Raw genomic sequence first — 7,892 nt, 5'->3', positions numbered from 1 at the left:
AAAGAGGGGAGAAAGAGAGAGAAGAGATAGAAGAGAGAGGGAGAGAGAGAATGATAGAGAAAGATAGATATATATATAGAAAGAGATAGAGAGAGGAGAGAGAGAGAGAATGGTAGAGAAAGATAGATATATATATATAGAGAGAGATAGAGAGAGGAGAGAGAGAATGATAGAGAAAGATAGATATATATAGAGAGAGAGATAGATAGAGAGAGGAGAGAGAGAGAAAGATAGATATAGAGAGAGAGATAGAGGGGGATGTAATGTGACCACTTGCTCATGAGATTTGACGCAGGAGTGATTGTGGTTGTATAGTACTTATTACCACCCTCACTAACACCACCAGCGGTCCTTATGTGATTCGAACTAATGACCTCCTGATCATAAGCCAGCGGACCACCCACAGCTGCTCCCACATGTCAATATTGGTAAAGAAAACTGTAATTATATTGTGTAATTGCAGCTGGTGCTAAGTTAATTGAATGATGGTATAGTAAGGCTTGGACAAATTTTTAAAACACTGAGAACAGTACTGAATGGGTCAATGCATAACGTCATATAAACTCAAATTCGTATAAAAATAATGCGACTTGGGTAGAGCAAGAAGTTTATAAATACTCCCAACAGTCATGCTTCCCGGAATGATATAATATTTACCATCACTAGTGGTATCTGCCAGTCTGTCTCTCGCGCTCTCATTGCCTGAGCTAACAACAAATGTGCCTGATTTGCTGCTCATCGCTGAATGTGGATGCTTGGATACCCCCAGTGCGCTCTTCTTTGTACTGCAAAGTATTATATATAATTATGTATAATATATGAAGAGCAATACTTTATATATATATATATATATATATATATATATATATATATATATATGTATATATACATAAGATCGATATTGTCAGCTCATCATAGTTTAATGCCATTGCTGTAAACTGCATTACATCGCTGTATCATCACTTTAAAAATCAGAAAAGTTTAATTATTCTTCAATGAAAGAGGCTTGCACAGTATTTATATAAACAAAAAGCATAGACTTCTATTCTTAACTGATCTAATGACTGAAAGTAGTTTTATTATTTGGTTCTAAGGCAATATAAGCAAACATGAACTTTAATGAGATCATCCATGGACAACTAACTTAACGTGCCTTTACAGCTATATTAAACACATAGAGCATGGGCTAGTCATCTATGGAGAAGAGCAGCCAATGATGTTTACCAACCGGCTATGTAACATATATGACTAAACATGTTGCTTATAACACCTGCCAGGAGTGCAATACATGATATTAAGTAGCGGCTGCAAGTGATAAGGCAAAGCTACAAGGACGGATGCAAAAGTGGAACATCTACAAAACACTCACCTGCTGTTGTGCGATAGATCACACTTGGCTGGTCGCTCATGACTACAGAATACTCACCTGCCGTTGTGCGTCAGATCATACTTGACTGGTTGCCTATGACTACAGAATACTCACCTGCTGTTGTGTGTCAGGTCAGACTTGACTGGTTGCTCACGAGTATCCAATGCCACTTGTTCTTGGAATGTCTTGTTCAAAGCCTCTACATAAAAACTCTGTGCATCTGGTTCTAGCACTTCTCTTTGCACACGCTTGACAACGGCAGAACAGCTCGATTCCGACAAACGGACCAGAATAGCGGATAGCTGGGTCCAAAGACTGAGAAAATCTTGTTCATCGAGAGACTGCAATGTGACGAGATGTTTGCGGAACCAAGTGATCCTGGCAAGATCAGCTGAGAGACCAATATCTTTAGAGAGTGGAAGCTCCTCCCACCCGTTTGGATACGGTGGGGAAAGATGGCAGACGGATTTCAAAAGGATTAAAAGCAATGTAAAACTGAAGTTATCAGCGGACACCGTTGACTTCTTCTTAGGGTAGAGCAACTCCCAATGTTCGTCAGACAATCCACCTGTATTGTATGATGAAGCCATGTCATATATTATTTATTGCCAGAAAATCAATCATTCCTTTACTGTTTATCTCAGCTCTCAGCTGACACAATAACCAACATACTCAACAAATAACTTACTCCACAACCGTAATTATATACGGTTGCTTTTCAATAATTAGCCTCAGTTTCCCAACATCAGTTACTTTTGTTTATTTGTGTTGGTTTGTTCCCTATGCATTTATTTGAATATTTACATAGGAGAGCCACAAGCAACCACTAATTTTAATGGTATTTAGTTTATGAAGGCAGTTACATATATGCAGTCACTGTGAACAAGAGACTATATTGAAATTGATCAAACGCCTTCTATACTGACAGCATACACCACAGACGATCTTACAACACATAACGAATTAATGTAAAGTTTTTGCTTTGCATTATGTAAGAAAGTCCATATAGCGTAAAACATCACATTCGTGTAAGTTCTCCAATTAGATTTGAGTAATGAAGGTGCCATATAAATATAAAAACCTTGAAAATATTGCTTTCTCTACTGCCAAACTTGGGAGAGAAAATGACGTAGAAGGGTATCTCTATTGTATAGGTATGTATACGAGTACCCTGGCAGTTTAGTATGTTGCTAGTGATGGTCCGGTGTGTCCATAAAACGCAGATAATAAGCAGCTGCACAATTATTCAGAAATATCGAAAGGAGATCGACTGGTGCAGATGTTAGTATCAGTCTGCCTCACTTAATGCACGAATTCGAGTCTCATAAAAAACAATATTTTATCCTAAACCTCAACCCTGGCTTCGGACAGAAGAACATGGCTCTTACAATAGTAAATACCTATTTTAATTTCACTTTATTTAAGACATACAATTAGTTTCTTTTTTACCACAGACCTTGCACAGAATGGAAAAAATATATTCAAATTTATATTGAAGATGTGCGCTCTCCTTAACTTAACGACCAAATATACAAGTACTGTATATATGGTCTTTTAAAGATGAAATAAGACTAGATTGAATTCTGTTTAGCATAGTTAAAGACAATAGCAAGTTTCATAATCTGAGATCACATTCATATGCAGTCGGACATGAGCCTTTTATTTACATACAGTAGTTATAGACAATTCAATGCATCAATTTTACATTCAGTCAAAATCATCTCGAACTGTTAACTGCAGATTGTAAAAGTTGCTCAATTGATTTTATGGCTCCCCAATTTTTATTCCAAAATCTATGAAATTTTCTCATGCAATGCAAATTTAATGGCAGCATTTAAATAAATATAAGTCTACACACTAAAATAGCTCTTTGTATCCGTTAGATAGTACTCATGGTACTTGTAGCAAAGCTTGTTCAATTTACTTTGTGCGCAGCAATGAGTTGTAGCCAGCAGCCATGAAATGTTGATCAGCTCTCCTACAGATGTTTTGATTATGTTACCATCCTGGGTGAGAGTTAATTTGTTCACCTTCATGCCAACCACATATCCATAAATATTATTTTTAATGTCAGACTACTGGAGAGATCAGTGTACCTTGTGACTTCATTCGCTGGAGAGACTTGTGCAGTTGGGGCTTAGACAGGTTCTCTGAGAGAGTAAGGGGGGCATAGACTGTATTAAAGACAGTAAGTAGAGCAAGGGCTCCTCCGTCCAACAGTAATCTGCAGAGCAGGGCATGGAAGCGGTAGGCATCCGTGCCTGGTTCAAACCTCTTCTTTTTCCCAGCCTGCTCATATATGTAATATTATATATTATAATTTTATTTATTAGAATTTTATATATTATACTATATAATATTAGACTATTGTATATTACACAATATAGTATTATATATTATAATACCATATATTATAATATATAATATTACATATTATAATATTATATATTACTATTATTATTATTAATATATATATTATTAAGAGTCAATCCCTTCTGTACGTACAGTTGCTATAAGCTGATCACGCTACCAAAGCTAGTAGCCTACTATATTTCTGCTTGTCCTACCCACCACATTTTAGCTTTCACCTTCTTTCCTAGAGCATGTCTGAGCCAGAACCAAAGATTTGTAGTTCCCACCTTCTGATGATTAAATGTGCACACGTGAAACAAGTAAGCGTGTTTCCTTAAGTACATTAGACAACAAATTAGTTGCAGTTTTATTACAGTTTTCGTTGCATTTCACATTTTCACATTTTGTGTAACATGAGCAAAATGCTACATGAAGGAGCAAAACCAGTTTAATTGAATTTTACAAAAAGCTTGGAACATAAAATTCACCATAAGTCAGTGAAAAATGAATTGATATTTTGCAAAATGATTGTGTAATTGAATATGTACAAGCCTTATGAAATTTAAAGGTTTTGAAATTTTTTAAGTTTTTTCTTAAACTCTCAGGAAGAAAGTTTTACACAAATCAAGAGTTCTGCATGTCTGAAAGCTATAAGCCTCACGTTTCTAAAACTACCGCATATAAAATCAAACCTCAACTCAACATCACCTAGGCATACCAACTTTTTTGGGCTCTAGAATGAATTAATAATCTTTACTCTAACTTATGTAGGTGTTGACATACGAAGTGAAAATCAGAATTTATCAATTCCATTATGTAGAAGTTTAACTGTAGAGGTTTAACTGTGGAGGTTTAACTGTAAAGGTTTAACTGTAGAGGTTTAACTGTAGAGGTTTAACTGTAGAGGTTTAACTGTAAAGGTTTAACTGTAGAGGTTTAACTGTAGAGGTTTAACTGTAGAGGTTTAACTGTAGAGGTTTAACTGTAGAGGTTTAACTGTAGAGGTTTAACTGTAGAGGTTTAACTGTAGAGGTTTAACTGTAGATGTTTAACTGTAGAGGTTTAACTGTAGATGTTTAACTGTAGAGGTTTAACTGTAGAGGTTTAACTGTAGAGGTTTAACTGTAGAGGTTTAACTGTAGAGGTTTAACTGTAGAGGTTTAACTGTAGAGGTTTAACTGTAGAGGTTTAACTGTGGAGGTTTAACTGTAGAGGTTTAACTGTAGAGGTTTAACTGTAGAGGCTTAATTGTAAAGGTTTAACTGTAGACATTTAACTGTAGAGGTTTAACTGTAGAGGTTTAACTGTAGAGGCTTAACTGTAGAGGTTTAACTGTAGAGGTTTAACTGTAGATGTTTAACTGTAGAGGCTTAACTGTAGAGGTTTAACTGTAGAGGTTTAACTGTAGAGGTTTAACTGTAGAGGTTTAACTGTAGAGGTTTAACTGTAGAGGTTTAACTGTGGAGGTTTAACTGTAGAGGTTTAACTGTAGAGGTTTAACTGTAGAGGTTTAACTGTAGAGGTTTAACTGTAGAGGTTTAACTGTAAAGGTTTAACTGTAGAGGTTTAACTGTAGAGGTTTAACTGTAGAGGTTTAACTGTAGAGGTTTAACTGTAGAGGCTTAACTGTAGAGGTTTAACTGTAGAGGTTTAACTGTAGATGTTTAACTGTAGAGGCTTAACTGTAGAGGTTTAACTGTAGAGGTTTAACTGTAGAGGTTTAACTGTAGAGGTTTAACTGTAGAGGTTTAACTGTAGAGGCTTAATTGTAAAGGTTTAACTGTAGACATTTAACTGTAGAGGTTTAACTGTAGAGGTTTAACTGTAGAGGCTTAACTGTAGAGGTTTAACTGTAGAGGTTTAACTGTAGATGTTTAACTGTAGAGGCTTAACTGTAGAGGTTTAACTGTAAAGGTTTAACTGTAGAGGTTTAACTGTGGAGGTTTAACTGTAGAGGTTTAACTGTAGAGGTTTAACTGTAGAGGTTTAACTGTAGAGGTTTAACTGTAGAGGTTTAACTGTAGAGGTTTAACTGTAGAGGTTTAACTGTAGAGGTTTAACTGTAGAGGCTTAACTGTAGAGGTTTAACTGTAGAGGTTTAACTGTAGAGGTTTAACTGTAGAGGTTTAACTGTAGAGGTTTAACTGTAGAGGCTTAATTGTAAAGGTTTAACTGTAGACATTTAACTGTAGAGGTTTAACTGTAGAGGTTTAACTGTAGAGGCTTAACTGTAGAGGTTTAACTGTAGAGGTTTAACTGTAGATGTTTAACTGTAGAGGCTTAACTGTAGAGGTTTAACTGTAAAGGTTTAACTGTAGAGGTTTAACTGTGGAGGTTTAACTGTAGGGGTTTAACTGTAGAGGTTGAACTGTAGAAGTTTAACTGTAGAGGTTTAACTGTAGAGGTTTAACTGTAGAGGTTTAACTGTAGAGGTTTAACTGTAGAGGTTTAACTGTAGAGGTTTAACTGTAGATGTTTAACTGTAGAGGTTTAACTGTAGAGGTTTAACTGTAGAGGTTTAACTGTAGAGGTTTAACTGTAGAGGTTTAACTGTAGAGGTTTAACTGTAGAGGTTTAACTGTAGAGGTTTAACTGTAGAGGTTTAACTGTAGAGGTTTAACTGTAGAGGTTTAACTGTAGAGGTTTAACTGTAGAGGTTTAACTGTAGAGGTTTAACTGTAGAGGTTTAACTGTAGAGGTTTAACTGTGGAGATTTAACTGTAGAGGTTTAACTGTAGAGATTTAACTGTAGAGGTTTAACTGTAGAGGTTTAACTGTAGAGGTTTAACTGTAGAGGTTTAACTGTAGATGTTTAACTGTAGAGGTTTAACTGTAGAGGTTTAACTGTAGAGGTTTAACTGTAGAGGTTTAACTGTAGAGGTTTAACTGTAGAGGTTTAACTGTAGAGGTTTAACTGTAGAGGTTTAACTGTAGAGGTTTAACTGTAGAGGCTTAACTGTAGAGGTTTAACTGTAGAGGTTTAATTGTAAAGATTTAACTGTAGAGGTTTAACTGTAGAGGTTTAACTGTAGAGGTTTAACTGTAGAGGTTTAACTGTAGAGGCTTAACTGTAGAGGTGTAACTGGAAAAATTAAACTGAAGAGGTTTGACAGTAGCAGTTTGAGAATAAAGGTTTGACTGTAGCAGTTTAACAATAGAGGTTAGACTGTAGCATGATGACATATTCTACACAGCTGTACTTGCAGTAGCCTATTAGACACTAGGAACCAAGTTTGGTTTAAAACCAATGAAAAGCACTAAAGTAGCTTCAAGTCATAAAGTTTGTTCATTTAGTAAAATTATCAGAATCTGAGCAACAACTTGAGACGAAAACTTCCTGTAAGATTTCAATCAAAATATACATGTTGCAGGAGAGAGTGATTATGCAATGAAAAGGCTGAGCCTGAACAATCAAAATACTTGTACATGTAGGTGTATTATGAATCTGAAATAGCATGCCTCCTGACTGCCACGCTCACCATGGCATAATAACTCCAACAAAGCATTCAACAATTTTTGCCTTAGTGACTACATTTTTCATAGCGTATATACATAGATAAAAATTGTCTTTTTCTTTTCCTCTATCTCTACTTATTTTTATCTCCCTCTTTCTTCCTCTCATAATATTTCTCTCTCTTCCTCTCCCCCCCCTCTCTCTCTACCTCATCCTTCTACCTTATGTTAGTGTCATCTTATTTTTCAGCATCTTTAAAATGGTTATTAGTTTGGCAGGTACAAAGTTAGCAAACCTCTGTGATGGAGGCTAGGCCTGTCTGAGCCAAGTGACAAGGGGACCTAAGTGACTGAAGACATGCCGAGTTCCAGAGAGTAATTTACGGTAGGATGCTATTCGTTACCTCAGACAGCCTTTCCTAGGAATTGAACCTCAACCTGGTATTCACAAATCATGCATTCTAGACCACCAGGCCTGAACTGTGGCGACACAATGACAAGATGTTTTCGTGACGCCATTCTATCATCGTCGGCTATCTTTATAGACAACTTTTATCATTAAAACATGAAGCTTTTGCAATGAATTTGTGCAAACAATGCTTTTGTTGACTTTTTTATAGTATCAAAACAACACCAAAAATTACTATTAAATAAAAGAATAATGATCGTTTTCTACAAATATGATGGCTTTTTCATGAACGAGTGCATGCGCAAACCG

This window comes from Watersipora subatra, chromosome 11, assembly GCF_963576615.1.
Source record: "Watersipora subatra chromosome 11, tzWatSuba1.1, whole genome shotgun sequence".
In the NCBI taxonomy this organism is placed as follows: domain Eukaryota; kingdom Metazoa; phylum Bryozoa; class Gymnolaemata; order Cheilostomatida; family Watersiporidae; genus Watersipora; species Watersipora subatra.
The sequence above is the reverse complement of the archived record's forward strand: the minus strand, read 5'-3'. Positions refer to the sequence as shown.